General features: G+C 40.7%; 1 protein-coding gene and 1 long non-coding RNA gene across 8 annotated transcripts in view; both read left to right on the top strand.

Moving 5' to 3' along the window:
• Positions 1-21627, top strand: part of CAMTA1 (calmodulin binding transcription activator 1) — a 1213376-nt gene that overhangs the window by 34015 nt on the left and 1157734 nt on the right. The window lies entirely within an intron of this gene.
• Positions 10996-12418, top strand: LOC142661824 (uncharacterized). The gene is made up of 2 exons (XR_012850825.1): positions 10996-11116; positions 12174-12418. It is a non-coding gene; the product is annotated as an uncharacterized LOC142661824 (long non-coding RNA).

Raw genomic sequence — 21627 nt, 5'->3', positions numbered from 1 at the left:
AAGGCCTGTAAACGTTCAGCTATTTAATTTTTTTACTAACTAACTATATAAATATAAAAAAGGAAAATGAAATATGAAATAAAAATATAATGATATATATATTCTATATATATATATATATATATATATATATATATATATATATATATATTATATATATATTTCATATTTTATTTTCCTTTTTTTTTTTATATTTTATTTTTGCAGAGAGATGTGAGGTATATTAGAGTCAAATTTGCTTGATCGATTGACGTATTTGTAAGCGTCCTCCCTTTTTACCGATGCGATGGTCAGTTGCCCCTAACTACCTGGTCTCCCTTATACGACGCATCTATTACCACCGTACACTTGCACAATTGGTGTGGCCAAATGGATATATTGAAGGGGTCGTACAGGTTGAGAAAAACATGGCCACTTTCTTCCAGAAACCGCATCGCACCTTTCCACAGATTGTCTGGTATTGCAGCGCGGCAGAATTCACTTCAGCCGAGCTACATTACCAAACACAACCTGTAGACGGATGTGGCGCTATTTCTTAAAGCAGCCATGTTTTTTTACGCTCCTGTAAAACCGCTCTAATATTTGGGTAAAAGAAAGGTAAGCGGATTCTAGACAATACTAGTATGAGCTAAGAAATGTATGCATCTAAGTCCATGACTTCATCATCCTCTTGTGTGAATTTTTTTTTTTATATCCTATTACGCTATAACTCGGAGAACAGCGCTAAGGGCATCGATTAGCGTTCAAAGGGGCTACAATTAACCTGTTTTCTCATTCTGGCCTTTTAGGAAGACCATTCCCGTTCAGGGTTTGTGACTACCGCTTGTTTTGGATTGGTATTCCGAATCTGATCACAAGTATTTTTTGCATGTTTCCTCCAGTGCTGCCGAAAACCTTAGCAATATTATCTCCTTTACTCCTCCCCCCCCCCCCTCACCCTCCTTGCCCTACATTATACATCACATCAACTGCCAAGTGGTGAACTGTTGTAATATTTTACTAGGTGCCGCTCAAGATCTTCTCCGCAGAGTCTGTCACGGAAGAGATTATTTCAGTAACTCGGCGGGCGCTCTGTGAACTTGTACATACACGGTTAACAGATTGAATAGAGGCTATTGATGTCCTGAATGAAGGCCTGACACAGATGCAGCTCTTTGTTGTGTGAGTGGAAAAGCAATGCAAAGTAATCGAATGAAGGCTGCCATTCTCCAACTTCGATGTTTTCAGCACTTTTTCTTTTTAATTAAAGGAAATCACTTATCCGTGCGTCCCCTGCTAGTCCCACCCGTGACCTTGTTTATGACCACATATATATATAAATGGGATGCACATCATTTAATGGCTCCATCACATTAAAAATAAAGTATGAAGCCTCTAATCTGTGCAAAAATTCTACCATTTTTTGTATACAGCTCCTATGCGGAGCTATGTGTCTTCAAAGTTGCAGACTACAAACCACCCCTGTGTGTAGTCTGATCATGCAGTCTGTTACCTCTTTCTCTGCCCGACACACCGTAGAAGAGGGATCAGATAGAAGAGTAATGCATGACCGTAGGATCTGACTACACAGGGTTTGTTTGTAGTCTGTTACCACGGAGACCCAAGTCTACACAGGAGCTGTTTATACAAAAGGGTCGTTTTTTTGATCAAGACTATTTGCTTCATTTTGTATTTTAGATTTTTTTGGAACAATGAAATTTGGCTGGAAAAGTTAATGTACCCTTTAAGGGTATGTTCACACGGCTTATTTTCAGCCGTTTTTCGGGCCGTAAACGCCCCGAAAAACGGCTGAAAATACGGAAGCAGAACGCCTCCAAACATCTGCCCATTGATTTCAATGGGAAAAATGGCTTTCTGTTCTGGCGCCCCATAAAATGAAGTGCATATCACATCCTGAGCCGTTTTTCATTGGGTCAAAAGAAAAACCGCACAAAAAACGGCTGAGATCAGTCTGTTTTCCCTTGAATACAGCTCTGTATTTTTCAGCCGTTTTTAATTTACCGTGTGAACATACCATTAGAATACAAGAAATTCAATTACCAGTCCATCCACCTTCTGATTTGGTTTACATTTTACCTTGGCAACCAAAACATAGAATTTTATCTCTGTCAAACACAACACTCGATCCTGTATTGTCACCCGTAGGCCAGAACATACAATGCCCTAATGGGCTATGTAAGACATTTCCTTTTAAATAGATAGGATCTTATTTGATTTATTTTATATGTTGTTAGTTATTACATCGATTAGTACCAAACAACTTTTTTTTTTTTTTTTTTTTTAGCATAATCTGACCACTAGGTGTTGCTCTTCTTTGAAGAGAGTCATGTAACAGATAATGACGGCTCGATGTGTCGAATAACTGAGGACTTTAGATTAAATTAACTTTAACGGGAAGAGAAATACTTGATTCTCCTCCATTTAGTCCACGTTAGTTTAAATGCCTGTAGGTTTCCGTCGCTAAATTGTTTCCCTGTTTTGACGTTGGCGCTTTTAAGATGTAAAGCGTCCTTATAAAGCCTAAGTGATGCTTGGTAATGAGATGAGATTTTGTTCTTTTTCATTTTCTTCCATAAATGTTCAGTGGAACGTGGACTTGAAAGCAAAATCCACTCCCCTCCTCTCCGGCTCCATAATTGATCAGAAGATGATTAGCAAATTGCAAGGTTTTTGGTTAAATCTGCAATTAATAGGCGCATCCTAAAGATTGACGGTAGGCCGACAGTAAGATGTCACAGGCTTCTGGATTACATGACATTTCAGCATAAAAACCGCTGATAGACGCAGGTAATTCCACAGATAAAATCCGCACTTAATATTGTGGTTTTAGTTGCGGATTTTACATTTTGGGTGCATTGTTTTGTTTGTTTTTTTAACTTGTCAGATGCGATTCCGACACCAAGGTAAATTGACATGATACAGACTTTAAAATCCGCACCGCAGGTCAAATTATGTGCCGAAAAATTTGCGTTACGATTACTTGAAATGTCATTTACTCAGCTGGTACTGTATTGCACTACGGGTTTACCGAAGGCAAAACCATGCGTGTAATCTGCAATCAGTAGCGCTCTAAATGCTGGGAGTAGTAGTTCTGCAACAGCTGGAAAGTAGCAATAGAACAGCACACCTCCATCTGGATGAGGTCTGTCTCTTCATTGTGTTAAAATGTATATAAAGCCAGAACTGCAGTGAAGACTGACACACTGCACTAGGAGAAACCTAGAAGGGGATGTAACTGTACATTATAATGCAGATTTATATGCCATTCTGGGTCTGGAAGGCTGGGTGGCATCCCTTATGGAAAAAGGTCCATCCAGATCAATTTTTAAATGTCTATAACGTGTAATAGTGGAGGCCGACATTAAGGGGTGACAAAACTTTTGACGTGTCAGAAGTTTTGATCAGGGGGAGTCAGAGCACTGATTACCCCACCGATCACTAAAACAAAGCGTCAGAATCGCTAGGGGGAGCGCTGTGCTGCTTTGTTTCTGCAGTGTACGGACTCATAGACTTTCCATTGAGCCCATCCACTGCTCCGAGCAAAGCCGATCGCAAGCAAAATAACACTTCAATCACCTGAGCGCTTCTGCAGCTTCGTTTTAGTGATCTGTGGGGGTCTTGGTGCTCGGACTCCCATCGATCAAAACTTGTGAGATGTCAAAAGTTTTTTAAAAGTTTAGTTATGCCTTAAATTTTAATTCAGTACACATATTTACTAGCAGGCATTGTGATCGGATGCTATAAGGTGTTCCTATGTAACATTATGGCATTGAAATGAATGGCACCGTAATGGGCATGCACCGCATCCTCTCCTTTCTAGCGGTCAATACATGGACCCCCACTAAGATCCTCTGTCAATGATGGGACAAATCAGAAGATCTCTAAAAATGCACATACCCTTTTAATAGTTTTTTATTTGTATGTTCCCGCAGGTATATTACTTTCTTTTTTTTCCCCCTTTTCTTTTACTTAAAATTTACATATCTGCAGCCGAGATTTTGTTTTCTGATCAGAAAAGCACTCTCTATAATCTTCTCTTTATAAGTCCCAGTGTCTGCGATGGTGATTTGAAGGCACCCCGTGTACCAGTTTCATATTTAATGAAATGGGTCTAGCTTAAATAAGATACTAACACAATCCTTAGATCCGTGCAAAGGAGAGCTTATGATCTTCCTATGCATCAAAGGATACAATCTGCTGGTTTTTCCCATCTCACATCTTTGAATTTTCTACCAGTTAGGCGAGCAGAACAGCAAGTCCACGAGTTCAGCAGTTATGTTTTTAGTCTGTACCGAGCTCTCATTATTTTTTTTTTTTTACCAAAAGGTGAATCCCCCCACCCCCCTGCCCTTCGTTCCAACAGATGCCAAAGGTGGACAAAACGCAATTTAAATGCCACCGAAGTGAGAACGGCGAGAAGGAAATGTATTTATTTTACGTCCGTCTATATGTTTTTTTGACACTGAATATTAGCATGCTTTACTGCTCACGGGTAGCGTTGCATATTAAAATGACCTTGCTTTTAATACGGAGGTGATTCTCCTATCAATTTTTAAAGTGGAAACATGAAATATTAACAAACATTATGGCTGTTGTGTTCTCCGACGTAATCCAGTCATTGCACTAACAAGGGGAAGCTGTTCTTCGTTTCTTCATCGGGCGATTGAGTGTTTATCCTCATGCTAAATGAACACGTCCTGCCGTCACGCACATAGAAATAGAGGGGATTACCCTTTACGATGCTGGACAGAGGGGCCTTGTGTTTTTATTCCTCCTCCATATTCTTTCCATCTACCTTGGGCCTTGCTAACAATGTAATTCCTCTGCAGAGCGGAGTCCTAGACAGGTTCCCGACTCCCAAAAGCAAAGGGGTTGGGACCAACTAGAACTTGGCTCCCTCTCATCAAAGGTCCCATAGCCACCGTAGGCTCTTCCTCTGTTATGTACGCCCTTGTATACACATATATAAATGTAGATTATAAGTACATGCCGGGGTAGATGGGGACAGAGGCATCTTCATCTTGTATTTATTCGTAATGGGGTCTGTTACAGGACGACACAAATTCCCAGAGCCAGGTAGGTAGTCAATGGGCCGGAAAATGCGTTGCTGGCACTCAACTTTTTTTTTTTTGTGGACTACTATGAAAGTTCTTATAGTCAGGCCACTAAAACAAATAAAAAAAATAAAAAAAGACAACACTAGCACCTTGGGTGATTAACTTTCTCCTAAAGTCCGCGGTTATTTTTCTGCCCCCATGTTGTTGTGTCCCTGGCTTTAACCACGGGAAGTTCATTGGTGACCACAGACATAGGCGGCTATTTCGACTCTCTATGGATGTCTCGTCTTTGAAAACAGCTGACTTGTATTAGAAAGTTGCATCAGAGCACTTCTCACCCTTCCTTCTCAACTGTGAGCACTGCCAGTCATTCTAGGTAGCCAGACCTTGTGCCCTGCTCTTTCTACTGTCTGTTCTTGGCAGGGAATGGTTTTGGTAGCCCATTTTGCTTGATATATGGAGGGGTGTCTGTCACAAAACAAGTAGTAAGGCAGTGAAGGATCTCGTGTGTGCCAGGTTTCCCAAGGTATGTCCTATTTAGTAAGTAGCTCATGGGTAACATAGCAGATGAAGGAAGTTGATCTCTCTTCCATCAGAAAGACAGCTAGGGACAAAAAAGTGATGTTGCATGTCTTCAGATTTCCGGTCTTCTTTTTGTCCCAGCCACTTGATTGGTTGCTATAGGCAACACTTTATAACACACAACGGCCTCATTCTGTAGATGTGAACGTGCCGTCATTTATTTTGCTTCTGTAGCGCAGCCATATTTTTTAAATGTTCCCGCAGTCCAGTGAAACAGTTTCCCGGCCGTAACGCAATAAGTGTTCAGGCTTGATTTGATATAACTTTCAATTGAAGTAATTATTTAATTTTTCAATTGTACTTAACAAGGTTTATCACCAAATTAAATGCTTTAAGAAATAAAGCTGAATCTGCCTGTAAAATACAAGTAGAAATGAAGTTAAGGCGGGCAGTAATTGAATGAGTCCTTTCTATAATTCTGCACTGTAATTCTATTATACTTCTGCCTATTGCACTGCAGCCCTAACTTTCCTGACTGTATTTGCAAAAGGACTACAAGCTCCACCATTTCGTTATCTACCGATCTATCGCAATGCCGAGCGCCTGGTTGGGAGCGTCACTGTGTCAGATGGAAGAAGAAAGTATCCGCTCCTTTGGGCTGCCAATTTAATTGGGGTCCCATTGGTAAGATCCCCACTGTTCAGACCTTGTATGTAATATGAATACCTATTTTAAAGGGGTTTTCCCCACCAGTAGAAGTAATTGCCCATCACTTCCTAATCGGTGGTCGTCCGACTGCTGGGACCCCCACGATCATAAGAATGAAGGGGCTGCAGCACTTGGCTAGCTCCTTCAGTTTTTTTTCCTCCACAGCGGCGCTCCCAACCAACCATTGTGCAGGGGATTACTATATTGCTCCAGTCACTTGATCACAGTGCCCTGTATGTAGGGTGGATGGGAGATTGGCTGTGCAGGGGAAACGGTGGGGTCAGAGGTCTATTTTCCATCGATCATAATGTTATGGCATATCCTTGCGATATACGTTATAAGGAGGGAATACACCTCTTAAGTGGAGTAGCTATAATCCATGGGATAGGGAATTGTTTTATGAGCTTTTTCCTGCATAAGGGTATGGTCAAGTGGAAACCGCGCCAAAAAATGTCAAATCGCCTCCCGGAAAAAAACGCTCGTGGGAAAAAGAAGCATCATGCCCTTTCTTCAGATGTTTCCGTCTCTGACCTCCCATTACTATCAATGGGGGGGCAGAGAAAGCGGTTTTCAATGTATTTTTTTTTTGCCCATGGCGCTCAATGGCTGCGGCAAAAAACACGGCAAGTGTTCTGCTGGCAGGCCAAAATATGCCTCAAAATCCCTGAAAGAATTGTGAGGCAGATTTTTCCACCTGTAAAAAAACTCAATGGGAACTAGGCCTAAATGTTTCTTTTACCATAGGACGTGATCCCAGTAATAGGTCAAGATCGTTGTAGAGGTTTATCCCCCACAGTTATCCTTCGATCATGAGCATGACTAGTGCATGGTACCTGTATACTGTGAACGGCTGCGGATTGCATAGTCCAATAATATAATCTTGAATCTGGCTCCAAGGAGAAGGAGCTACAGTTTAAGTTGGAGCCGTCACCTTGAAGTTCTGTGACCTTGCGCCATTAAGATCATGGTGGAGTAGTAGAGGGGGCGCGTATATTTAACATGTGTCTGTAGGATTTTTATGAGATTAGTCAGTGACTTTGATAGTGATAACCATTCGCAGCTTTGTGCCTCGTCTCTGTGCTCATTCATTCTGGTTGGAGCACGTCTTGTGATTACACAGGAGTCGCCCGTATCGAGCTCTGACTCACCCAACACACGATAACCCCATTTAACAAATCTTAATCTGCCTTGATTGAGCCAAAAAGGAGAGCTGCGGCCGCTGATAGAGTAACACGTGCATTGATAATTGGAAGGCTTGTTGACATTCCTATAGATAAGCAGAACAATCTATTAACATCGGCCCAGCCATTGCTTCCCCCGCACGAGGCTCTCGAGGACCCCTTTGTGTGCCGGCGTTCCTGGCACATTGTGGTCGCGTGGTGAAGGGCACACGGCAAGGGTAATTTTACCTATTCTGCATTGAGAGATTAGGATGCTAATGTGAGCAGATAAGACTATGAGAATAACCCGCGTGCACTTCGATTCTTAGTGACTCAAGCTCGGTTCAATGTGGAATTGAATGCACGATGTTGTCTGAATTTGTTATGAGGCGTCAGCGGAAGTCGTCCCCCCCCCCCCCTCGGCTGAAGGATAGTTGGTGTCAGAACCCCAGTGACGGCTCTCGTCTCAGGCTCGAGTGGTTTACATTTAGGGCGATGTCACAAGGGCGGACGTATATGGGACATACACTAATATATTGAGGAATTGCAGAAATAGAAAAGCCCTCATATTATCTTCCTGGTGACATTGCTGTCTTTATGAGCAGATCTTAAATGATGGATCAGGATCGTATGATGGACCTCCGGTTTCTGTTTTTCAGTAGAGAGAATAAGGCTAGAGATCAGGGACTGTGGCACATTTATATACTTAATGTCCATGTAGGCAACAGACAGATCTGTCAGAAGGGGAGATTTGCATTTTTATAATGAATGTTTATACAGTATATTAATGTGGCTGCGACCTGGCGTTTCACTACTACAAATGTGCAGATATCACAGCCCTATTATGTACCTCCAGTATAGCAGTTATATTCTTGTATATAGGGGTCAGTATTATAGTAGTTATATTCTTGTATATAGGGCAGTATTATAGCAGTTATATTCTTGTACATAGCGGCAGTATTATAGTAGTTATATTCTTGTACATAGGGGGCAGTATTATAGTAGTTATATTCTTGTATATAGGGGGCAGTATTATAGTAGTTATATTCTTGTATATAGGAGGCAGTATTATAGTAGTTATATTCTTGTATATAGGGCAGTATTATAGTAGTTATGTTCTTGTATATAGGGGCAGTATTATAGTAGTTATATTCTTGTACATAGGGGGAGTATTATAGTAGTTATATTCTTGTACATAGGGGGCAGTATTATAGTAGTTATGTTCTTGTACATAGGGGGCAGTATTATAGTAGTTATATTCTCGTACATAGGGGCCAGTGTTATAGTAGTTATACTCTTGTATATAGTAGCAGTATTATAGTAGTTATATTCTTGGATATAGGGGCAGTATTATAGTAGTTATATTCTTGGATATAGGAGGCAGTATTATAGTAGTTATATTCTTGTATATAGGGGGCAGTATTATAGTAGTTATATTCTTGTATATAGGATCAGCATTATAGTAGTTATATTCTTGTATATAGGAGAAGTATTATAGTAGTCATATTCTTGTATATAGGGTCAGTATTATAGTAGTTATAGTCTTGTATATAGGAGGCAGTATTATAGTAGTTATATTCTTGTATATAGGGGCAGTATTATAATAGTTATATTCTTGTACATAGGGGCAGTATTATAGTAGTTATATTCTTGTATATAGGGGGCAGTATTATAGTAGTTATATTCTTGTATATAGGGGGCAGTATTATAGTAGTTATATTCTTGTATATAGGGGGCAGTATTATAGTAGTTATATTCTTGTATATAGAGGGCAGTATTATAGTAGTTATATTCTTGTATATAGGGACAGTATTATAGTCGTTATATTCTTGTATATAGGGACAGTATTATAGTCGTTATATTCTTGTACATAGGAGCAGTATTATAGTAGTTATATTCTTGTATATAGGGGGCAGTATTATAGTAGTTATATTCTTGTATATAGGAGCAGTATTATAGTAGTTATATTCTTGTATATAGGAGCAGTATTATAGTAGTTATATTCTTGTATATAGGAGCAGTATTATAGTAGTTATATTCTTGTATATAGGAGCAGTATTATAGTAGTTATATTCCTGTATATAGGATCAGCATTATAGTAGTTATATTCTTGTATATAGGGGGCAGTATTCTAGTAGTCCTATTCCTGTATATAGGATCAGCATTATAGTAGTTATATTCTTGTATATAGGGGCAGTATTATAGTAGTTATATTCTTGTATATATAGGGGCAGTATTATAGTAGTTATATTCTTGTATAAAGGGGGCAGTATTATAGTAGTTATATTCTTGTACATAGGAGCAGTATTATAGTAGTTATGTTCTTGTATATAGGGGGCAGTATTATAGTAGTTATATTCTTGTATATAGGGGCAGTATTATAGTAGTTATATTCTTGTATATAGGATCAGCATTATAGTAGTTATATTCTTGTATATAGGGGGCAGTATTATAGTAGTTATATTCTTGTATATAGGAGCAGTATTATAGTAGTTATATTCGTGTGTATATAGGGAGCAGTATTATAGTAGTTATATTCTTGTATATAGTGGGCAGTATTATAGTAGTTATATTCTTGTATATAGGAGCAGTATTATACTAGTTATATTCTTGTATATAGGGGGCAGTATTATAGTAGTTATATTCTTGTATATAGGGGCAGTATTATACTAGTTATATTCTTGTATATAGGAGCAGTATTATAGTAGTTATATTCTTGTATATAGGAGCAGTATTATAGTAGTTATATTCTTGTATATAGGGGCAGTATTATACTAGTTATATTCTTGTATATAGGGGGCAGTATTATAGTAGTTATATTCTTGTATATAGGGGCAGTATTATACTAGTTATATTCTTGTATATAGGAGCAGTATTATAGTAGTTATATTCTTGTATATAGGAGCAGTATTATAGTAGTTATATTCTTGTATATAGGAGCAGTATTATAGTAGTTATATTCTTGTATATAGGAGCAGTATTATACTAGTTATATTCTTGTATATAGGGGGCAGTATTATAGTAGTTATATTCTTGTATATAGGAGCAGTATTATACTAGTTATATTCTTGTATATAGGGGGCAGTATTATAGTAGTTATATTCTTGTATATAGGGGCAGTATTATACTAGTTATATTCTTGTATATAGGAGCAGTATTATAGTAGTTATATTCTTGTATATAGGAGCAGTATTATAGTAGTTATATTCTTGTATATAGGGGCAGTATTATACTAGTTACATTCTTGTTCATAAGGGAAAGTGTTACCCAGCAGGAGGTGTCAAACATATAAGAAAGCTCTTCACATTGTACGAATAACCTGAAATCTGTTCCGTTCTTATATATGATGGGATTGAGAATCTATTAGTAAATGTATCATGTATTACAATTGCTCTCTGTATTTTGATTGTCAATATTCGTAGTGACTGGAATGGTTCTGCAGCATCCGCTCTTGTATAATACTGATCTATTGCATGGTTTGACTGCAGATAGAGGCCGGTGCTCCTCATATTAAGATATTTGTAATCCCCATTTATCTCGTCAGGGTAAAGTTCATTCTTTGTTAATTTCCCCCATCACCACTGCAGAGTGTTCCTTCCAAGTAAGAAAAAAATCTGTGGCGATGAAGAAGTCATTGTTTGCTGGTTTTAGAATGTCAGGTCCTCGGAGGTATGAGGAATATAACGGCTCCTTTCCATTCAATTTTGCATTCAAAAGCTCCAAGTACTTTCCATCAGAACGGACCGTCATTTCCACTGTTGTAGATGCTTTGTGTGTACTTGGTAATAGAAGCAGCTCCACCTGCGTGTGAAAACTTAATGGGGGGAAATTACATATTTGTGTATGTTCTATGTAGAATATCAGGGTGATCAATACTAAGTGGGTACTGTTTCAGTGTCTCAGGTGATACTTTTACTTGTTTTATTAATGTCTCAATTTAAATAAACAGTGGAGGTTCCCTTTAAATGCAGCCTAAAAGATTAAGGGGCCTGTATACTTCACACCTGTGAAAAGCCATTGGCTTGTCCTACACTTCTACCACCCCCATAAGTATGTGACTACCTGGGAGCCATGCCAGAGTGAGGCTCCATGCACACGACCGTAAAATAGCCCGTAATTACAGACCATAATTACGGGCCCATTCATTTCTATGGCCGACTGACACCTCCCCGTATGTCTACGGGAGGGTGTCCGTGCCGTAAAAAATAGGACATGTCCTATTATTTTGATTTTACAGACCGTGCTCCTATATCTTATAATAGGAAAACGTCCGGCTGTCCGCGTCCGGCCACGCCCATAATTACGGGCACGGTCGTGTGCATGAAGCCGAGATGGCTCGCGGAGGGTAGGGGTATATTTAACAAGGTTGGATTGGCACAGATTGAATTGCAAGAACTTGGATCCATCCAATCAGCTCAGCGTCATTGGGGTCTAGTTTAACGGAGATGATCCAGATGACACGTTCTTTTCACTATGAAGAGTCCTTAGTTGTAAAGTTGTAGGTCATTGCTCATGTTCACTCATGTCTTAGGGGCGATTGTTCTACTTTTTTTTTTTTTTTCACGTTTTTGTTAATTTGCCCTTTATAGTACTTGTGGTTTTTTTTGACCTGTCAATTTTGCTTTTTTATATTTTCTGTGCATATTCATCTTATTTAATTACTTTTTTTATTCTTTTTAAAGTCATAAGACCACACATAACCGCAGTTCCTCCATCTGTTTTGCAGAGTTCATGTTCCTGACCGTCCTTTTGGATTTCTTTTTATTATTATGTGACTCCACCATCCTTGATTCCCTGACCTGCATTGCCTTGGTAACCATTTCATTTGTGTTTTTTTTTTATGTTTTATCATTTAGTAAAAAAAAGTCATCTTATTTTCATTTTATGATTTGCTTTCTTGCTAAATAAGTTATTGCATTGTTGTATTGCATTAAAATTATTTTTTTTAATAAAAAATAATACCACCTTGTTTTTTTTGTGGGTTTTGTTTCTTTTTTTTCTTTTTTTTTTTTTTTTTTGTTTAGATCATGTTTATATTTTATCTTTCTGTCAAATTTGTTGAATGTGTCGATGAGACGTGTGACCCAGAATTTTGCAGGCTCGGAAGTGATGATTAAAGTCCTATAGACGTCTCATGTCATTCCACAGCCGACCAAATGCATCAAATGTCATCACGGCACATGCGTTTTGGGAACAAAGAAATATTCAATAAAAAAAATAATTATTTTTAATTTTCATGTAAAATAGAAATTATCGCAATTATAAGCCGTAATAATATACATTTTTATTTATATAGCAGCAATATTTGCCGGCACACTTTACAGTCAGTCGATTCAATCGTCACAAAAAGTTGTAAAAAATAAAATAAAAAATGATTAAAAATCCTTTACTATCCATGAAAAGAAAGGAGAACGGACCCATTCCCATAGAGCTTACAATCTAAATTATGACATTTCATGGACTGAAGTGGAAGAAAAGCTCAAGTACTGGAGGAATCTGGAATCCTAAGCTTTGCAGGTAAGGGGTACAAGTATTTCTAGTTCCCTAGGAGTAGGTTGTTGCTATCAGATAAGACACCCCCATCCTCTAACGGACTCTGGATCAGTTATCTTGTCCTCAAAGACTCTGGATTGTCCCTGAACCTTTTGGCTTCATTCACACGTTGCGGAATTTGGTGCAGAAAATCAGCATATGCTGCGGAAAAACGGGGCTGCGTATCCCACCTGGAAGCCGCAGCACCTTTCGGACAGTATTTCCACTAAAAAAGCAGCACTGAAAAAACTAAAAGTTCATACTTACCCCTCCCTCTCTTCTGCGCGTAGTCCGGCCTCCTAAGTTGACGTTGCAGGCCGTGTGACGCTGCAGCCTGTGATTGGCTGCAACGATCACATGGGATGAAACGTCATCCCAGGAGGCCGGACTGCAGCAAGAAAGGGAGAGTTCTGGGTAAGTGTGTTGTTTTTTTTTTGTTTGTTTGTTTTTTTTATATCCTGCGTTAAGATTTTTGCGACGGAATTGCTGCGATTCCACTGCAAGTGTCAAAAACACTTGGCTTTCCTTTGCGGGTTTTGCATCCCCGTTGAATTCAATGGGGAAATCTTGCAACAGAAAATCAACGAAAACGCAGCATAAATCGACGTGTTGCAGATTTAAATGAACAGGTTGCGGAACGCACAGAATTCTATTGCGGAAATGCCAGTGTTTACTCTACGTGGGAACCCGGCCTTAGTGCAGTTTTTACCTTTTGATGCAGAAATAGGTGCGTTTTTATGCTGCGGGTTTTGGTGCGTTTTTTCTTTCCTTTTTTAAAACTAGATAAAATTTGCGAGCGGAGACGCAACATAAATGGCATGACATGCTGCGGATTTTAACATTTACGTGCAGAAAAAATCCACAACGTGTAAATAAGATTTACTTTGCTAATACTGTATTACTCTACAGATGTGGCACACGAAAATACACGCAGCGAATTCGCAGCTCATACACATGGCGTGCATTTAGCCTTAAGGTGCTGCTTAGGACCTCGCAACACATTGGAGCTCCATCGTGCCCTTTGCATTGGCGACACAGATGCTTTTCATCCGCTGATTGACACAATGGGGGGGGGGGGGCTATTCAGTGAATATAATTGCACCCTATTAATTGAGTCATGATTGGGCATCTGAATTAATAAGGACATCCTCCCCCCTTAATCTAGGCGAAGTGGTATGTGCCATCCATGTGCATTTATAGGGCCCATATGTATTCTTATATCTGCACTATATACAATCCAGTAAAGCGGTCACTAGGATCTATATTCTCACCCTACTACACCGGTCGTGCCCACCCCCAGTCTGTACCAGTTCAGCATCTCACTTTTACATTCTCCTGCATTGGAATATTTTTCTCTCCCGCAGAAGCTTCTGGCTAGATTAACTAAAGGTTGTTAAATAGGCAATAATAATTGGTGTTACAAAAAAATATTACTGCACGGTGTTTTTGTCGGCTTAACGACCATTTCATTATGAATTAGGTCTGCGCTATAATCATGTGTTCCTGACCTAATCTGCATCCGAGTTTTAGGCCATAAGTTTGCTGTGCAGATCTCCTGCGGTGCAACGGCTGTAATTGCTCTGAGAAATTCTTTGAAGTTTTTGTGTAATGAATGTTTATTTAACCCCTTTTCTCTAGGAGTTTTTACACTTTTCTCAATGTCCAAAATCTGATTATTGTCCTCATGCATCATAACAGACCTCTTTGAATAGTCTCTGATGGTAAGGGGCTGGAATCGAGCCGCCATATGAAGGAAGCATGTACCCTACCCTTTTCTGAAGTACTGAAGCGGCCCCAATGGAATTGTAAGACACAAAAAAATGGTTTCTTGCCTTCCAGAAACAGCGCCTCTCTTGTCTATAGGCCTGGTCTGGTATTGCAGCTCAGCTCTATTTACTTGAATGTGGCAGAGCTGCGATAGGAGGCAAACTTTGGGCTAGAGGGGTGCTGTTTCTGGAAAACTAGCCCTAATCTCAAGCAACACTTTTTAAATACAAATGGCACTTTCGCTCCCCCACACACACTTTAGAGGAACGGTATAAAGGTGCAAATGCACCCACTTGCTCACCCTGTGTCAGGACTACTTGTATAAGGCTTAAAGGGGTTTTTCCACAAAAAAACATATCCCCTATACGGATGCTGAGAATGGGGGGCAGAAATGGAGCGTAGGTGCACATGCTTGGCCATTTCCATGGAGCTGCCGGAGAGGACGTGCCTCAAAGTCCCATAGAAATGAATGGAGCACTGGCCGGGCTTGCACACTAGCATTCCTTTCTCATGGAGCACTTCAGGGGGACTTTTGATCCCCCATTCTCATCGCGTGGGGTCCCAGCGTACGGATCCCCAGTGATCACACATGTATCCCTATCCTGTGGACGGGGAATACATGTGTTTTGTGAGAGAACTCCCTTAATTTAGAAGCTTCTGTCCCAGTGATAAATACCAATTAAAATCTTGCCTTTCACATAAGTCCTGTCGTACAGATCATAGAATAGACAGATTTCACTGTACAATACCACTGTTGTGGGGGTAGTCTAATCTCAGCCATTGGCAGCATATTGCTAGGATATGTCGCCAATGTCTGGTCGGCGGAGGTCCAACCCCTACTGATTGTAAATGCTGCAGTTCAGCTTCTCCAAACCTTGGCAATCCACTGTCATCTCAAGGTGAAGCCATGTCATTGAATGGCTGACCATGTAATGCATAGATCTGCCAGGTCCTCCAGCATGGCTCTGTGTTCTCACTCAGACGGGTCCTTAGTGGTAGATCCTTCCCGTTTTGATGTCGATATGCCCTAGTAAGATTTGAGATAACCCCTTTAAATTGTATATAACCGTGGAGAATATAAATTTTTTTCTTTCTTATATACACATATTGAAATATCTATTCATAGAAGACGGCTATTATACCAGTCTTCTGGAGGCTTCACCGTAAGGGTATGTTCACACGGCAGCGTCCGTTACGGCTGAAATTACGGGGAGAATTTCCGGAGAAAACAGCTCCGTAATTTAAGCTACGGGAGGCTATATGAATGGGCATATGTTCATTCGGTAGGTTCGTTTGGCAAGATGTAGAGTGCTGATACAGTATGAGAAAGTATGACTACAGGATCAGACTACACAGAATTATTTGTAGTCTGTAACAATGGAGATGGATAGGTCTGTATAGGAGATTTCTACACAATTGTTGAATTATTTTTCTTTAAAATCAAGATGAACTTTTAAATTTATTTTTTTTTATAATGCATTGGAGTAATAAAAATAAAAAAATGGCTGTAAAAGTGGATATAGCCTTCGTGTTTCAGATCTTATAATAAACTGGTACTGGGGGTCATGTATGATTCGTGTAGGATTCTCACTATGGGTGTGCTAAGGAGACCAACGATAAGGAGATACTACATAGACTAGGGCTGGGCAATCATGACCTAAATCAAAATCACGATTAATTGAACATGTAACCTCGATTTACGATTTTTAAATGATTATTTAGGTCACACCCTTTTTGCCTGCCAGGCCCCCTATTTCCATGCTACGCCATTGAATTAATATTTATCCCCTGAGCCTGCTGTATAGTATCATATATAATATACCCTGACCCTTCTGCCACACTGTATAATGCCCCTATAGTTGACCTCCACACCATATAATGCCCCCGTAACTGCCCTCTACACAGTATAATGCCCCCATATCTGCCTCTACACAGTATAATGCCCCCATAGCTGCCTCTACACAGTATAATGCCCCCATAGCTGCCCTCCACACAGTATAATGCCCCCCATAGCTGCCCTCCACACAGTATAATGCCCCCCATAGCTGCCCTCCACACAGTATAATGCCCCCATAGCTGCCTCTACACAGTATAATGCCCCCATAGCTGCCCTCCACACAGTATAATGCCCCCATAGCTGCCTCTACACAGTATAATGCCCCCATAGCTGCCTCTACACAGTATAATGTCCCCCATAGCTGCCCTCCACACAGTATAATGCCCCCATAGCTGCCCTCCACACAGTATAATGCCCCCATAGCTGCCTCTACACAGTATAATGCCCCATAGCTGCCCTCCACACAGTATAATGCCCCCATAGCTGCCCTCCACACAGTATAATGCCCCCCATAGCTGCCCTCCACACAGTATAATGCCCCCCATAGCTGCCCTCCACACAGTATAATGCCCCCATAGCTGCCTCTACACAGTATAATGCCCCCATAGCTGCCCTCCACACAGTATAATGCCCCCATAGCTGCCTCTACACAGTATAATGCCCCCATAGCTGCCTCTACACAGTATAATGTCCCCCATAGCTGCCCTCCACACAGTATAATGCCCCCATAGCTGCCCTCCACACAGTATAATGCCCCCATAGCTGCCTCTACACAGTATAATGCCCCATAGCTGCCCTCCACACAGTATAATGCCCCCATAGCTGCCCTCCACACAGTATAATGCCCCCATAGCTGCCTCTACACAGTATAATGCCCCCATAGCTGCCCTCCACACAGTATAATGCCCCCATAGCTGCCTCTACACAGTATAATGCCCCCCATAGCTGCCCTCCACACAGTATAATGCCCCCATAGCTGCCCTCCACACAGTATAATGCCCCCATAGCTGCCTCTACACAGTATAATGCCCCATAGCTGCCCTCCACACAGTATAATGCCCCCATAGCTGCCTCTACACAGTATAATGCCCTCCACACAGTATAATGCCCCCATAGCTGCCTCTACACAGTATAATGCCCCCATAGCTGCCTCTACACAGTATAATGCCCCCATAGCTGCCCCCACACAGTATAATGCCCCATAGCTGCCCCCACACAGTATAATGCCCCTATATCTGCCCTCCAGAGTATAATGCCCCCATCGCTGCCTCTACACCGTATAAAGTCCCCCTAGCTTCCCCCCACACTGTATAATGCCCCCACAGCTGCGCCCAATAGTGCCTGATAAAAAATAATAATCTACATACTCACCCTGTTTCAATGACGAGTGGAGGAGCTCCCTCTGTATGTGCACACGACCTCTTTTCAGACGTAATGGAGGTGTTTTACGCCTGAAAAGACGGCTCCAATACGTCTGCAAACATCTGCCCATTGCTTGCAATGGGTCTTACGATGTTCTGCGCCGAGAAACTGTCATTTTACACGTCGCTGTCAAAATACGGTGCGTAAAATGATGGCTCGTCAAAAGAAGTGCAGGACACTTCTTGGGATGTTTTTGGAGCCGTTTTCTCATAGACTCTATTGAAAACAGCTCCAAAAACGGCCGTAAAAACGCAGTGAAAAATGTGAATTGCTCAAAAAACTTCTGAAAATCAGGGGCTGTTTTCCCTTGAAAACAGCTCCGTATTTTGAGACGCTTATGACTGCGTGTGAACATAGCCTTATTGCGTTGAAATTCGATTTAGATTATTTTTCGGTTAATTGTCCAGCCCTAACATAGAACTCAGATCATGTAGTAGACTGTAATCCATGTTTCGGCTTAAATTAAAGGGTTTTTGCAATCAACCGTAAAAAGCTCCAAGATGTCATTGGATATTATGTGCGGTCTAGTACAGTATTCAAGATGATGGAGAGAAGCCATATTTATTTCCCGTTGCTTATATAGCACTATTTTCTGCAGCGCTGTACAGAGGTTGTCGCTCACAGCAGTCCCTGTTCCCAATGGGGTTCACATTGTAATTTACAGATTAGGACAAATTGTGGGAAGGTTGGAGAACACGGAGGAAACCCACTAAACACGGGGATAACATACAATTTCCATGCAGGTGTTGACCTTGGTCGGTTTTGAAGTCAGTGCTGCGGGGCAACATTACTAACCCCTTGACCACTATAGTGCTGTACAACACTTACAGATGCAGCAGAGCTGCGGCCCTTATAGAACTGCTTAATGCCAACACAAAGCATTAGCCGCAGTCTTACATAGGATAACGCAGTAGGTGTTCCTGCAGTCCTATCTCAGAAGAGTAGGGCTCTGGTCATATTAGATTTAATGGGATATGTGGGCCTTTTTGGTAACAAGAATAATGTAGCCTGTAGCAAAATATATGCCCTTAGAGGTAGCCTGATGGACCCTATTAAGGTAAATGAGATCGGTGAGGATTTGCCTGTATCTATTTGAAAACCGTGTCGTCATAGCCAGCATTGCTCTGTGAACATGTCATGATGCTAGTGTGAATAGAGCCTTAAATGACACTTAGCGCTGCTCCGTCTATTACACATTATATATCCCCATTGTTATAATACAAATGCCCTATAGCGGCTGTAAATCCTGACTCTTGAGGTGACGCCACAATCTCCCAAGTAGAACTAATGGCACACAATATATATTGTCCTTTAAATCCATCAGTTGTAGTTCTGACATTTCAGCATCGGGCCATATATCACGCAGCTTATTCATCAATCATCTTATTTAACGGAAGCGGGTTCCGAAAAAGGACAAATTTAAATATGTAATGTGGGACAGTGGGGTCTAGATCTCTGTTAAAAAAATTGATTGGCAACAGTAATTGTCTGCAGCTTCATTGGGGGTTTATTCAACCCAACACCGCGCTTCTATGAACACCAGGGGGCAATAAAGAGCAAATAAAGCTCCTCCCACTATAAAAAAAAAATAATCTAAAATGGTCATCTGGTGTGGTGGGATGTCTGAATGTTTATATATATTTATGTATATCTGGTGTTTAGCAGGAATTTTTTTTTCTTATAGTATTACTATGTCACATAGGAATGTCTATGGTATCATTAAGGGGGTATTCCCATATAGCCATGGGATACACCACAAATGTGTGATAAGTATGGGTCCCAAATCTAGGTCCCGGACGCTGGTCACACTGCTTCCCGCCACATCTAGGCGAAGAAGCAATGAAGAGAGCCACGCAAATGCACAGCCATCTCTCCATTGATTCTCTGCTGGGAATTCCACATTAAAGTTACTATTAATTGTGACTAGTTCTCCTTTAAGGGGACGCTCCGCCTTTGCAGCCACTTGTTTTATTCATCGATGCATCTAAGATTAAAAAAATAAAATAGTTAAGCATGTCTTAAAACAGCCTTGGTTAAAATATCTACCATTTTGTGTGTACAGCGCCTATGCAGACCTATGTGTCTCCATGGTAACAGACTACAAACAAACCTGCAGTCATGTATTTCTCCTTTCTATCTGTTTCCTCTTTGCTAACCTACCAAATGTTAATTTAAAAAAAAGTAGGAGAAGTAGAAAGAAGTAATACTGTAGTATCAGACTAGATGCGGTAACACATAGTTCTGCATAATCACTGTATACACAAAACAGCAGGACATTTTTAATCAAGACTATTGGCAAAGTAGTTTGATTTTTATTGGAGCAATAATAAAACAAAAATGCTGCAAAACTATACACACCCTCAGACCAAGCCAATATAACAGAACCTGGTAAAATAGGCGTGTTCTCCGTGTATTCTCATGAGTTATGGCCACTCTTCAGTGTATCATTTACAGAACTTGTAGCCCTCCATTCCCGGAACGGGCTGGCACTTTTGCGTAGTCCCTTGTCTTTGATAGAGTATGATTAAATAGCAGTAATTAATTAGCTATTAAGGAGACATCATGTAATGATAGGAATCTCAGCTGCATAATCACAAAGGTGAGAATTACTTTGACAATCGATGTTCCGAACAGAGGAACGGCTCGTCAATGGCAGAAAGAAAAAAAAATTCCTCCCCACATTTTCCTTTCATTCACGTCAACGTCGGCCGTATTTTGAGTTTATTTAATACAATAACGCTTGATCCCGGGCGGTGAGTCACTGGCAGCCGAAGCCTCACGTCGTCTCTCGCACCGGTGTAAAGATCATCTACTCAATGTATCGGAGCACCGGCAACCACTTATCTCTTTTAAAACCACTGAAGCATTGCTGATGCTGAGATCTGACTGAGTTCCCAACGTGACCCGTATACAGGAATCGCTATGCCATGAATATTCTGTCTCGGACAAGCCGTCAGTCTCCGGCCTGGGGCTACGTGAGGATGATCGCCGTGATCCGGAAGAAAGAATTGCAACCTTGCATTATAGGTTGAAGGATGGTCCAAGATTAGGAAAAAGGGGCTGCTTTTTTTTTTTTTCCTAGAAACAGACCCACTTCTGTCTGTGGGTTGTATTTGATATTGCAGCTCAGCCCCATTTACTTGAATGGGGCTTAGCTGTAAGGGTATGTTCACACGACCTATTTTCAGCCGTTGTTTGCGCCGTAAAGGCCCAAAAAAAACACGAGGGCTGAACGCCTTCAAACGTCTGCCCATTGATTCCAATGCGAAAAACGGCCGCGTAAAAAAAAAAAAAAAGCCTCATGAAAAGAAGTGCATGTTACTTCTTCAGCTGTTTTTGGAGCCGTTTTTAATTGACTCAATGGAAAAAAACAGCTCAAGAAACGCGGGTTTGATTAAAAAACAGCTCAAAATGGGAGAGGCAGATGAAGGTACAGTAGGGCTCCTGAGCCTCTATGGGTGCCCTTTTACGTTTCCATTTATGAGGCTTTAGAATGGTGACTGACATGACAGCATCATCTTAATAAACGGCATTAAAAAAAAAATCCATTTGTAAAATACAATATCCAAAAAATTTTGGGGGGTTTCTGCCAATATTATACGTACCGTCCTGTAACTGCACC

Source organism: Rhinoderma darwinii, chromosome 10 (assembly GCF_050947455.1).
Source record: "Rhinoderma darwinii isolate aRhiDar2 chromosome 10, aRhiDar2.hap1, whole genome shotgun sequence".
Taxonomy (NCBI): Eukaryota; Metazoa; Chordata; class Amphibia; order Anura; family Rhinodermatidae; genus Rhinoderma; species Rhinoderma darwinii.
This window is presented reverse-complemented; position numbering and strand designations above follow the sequence as displayed.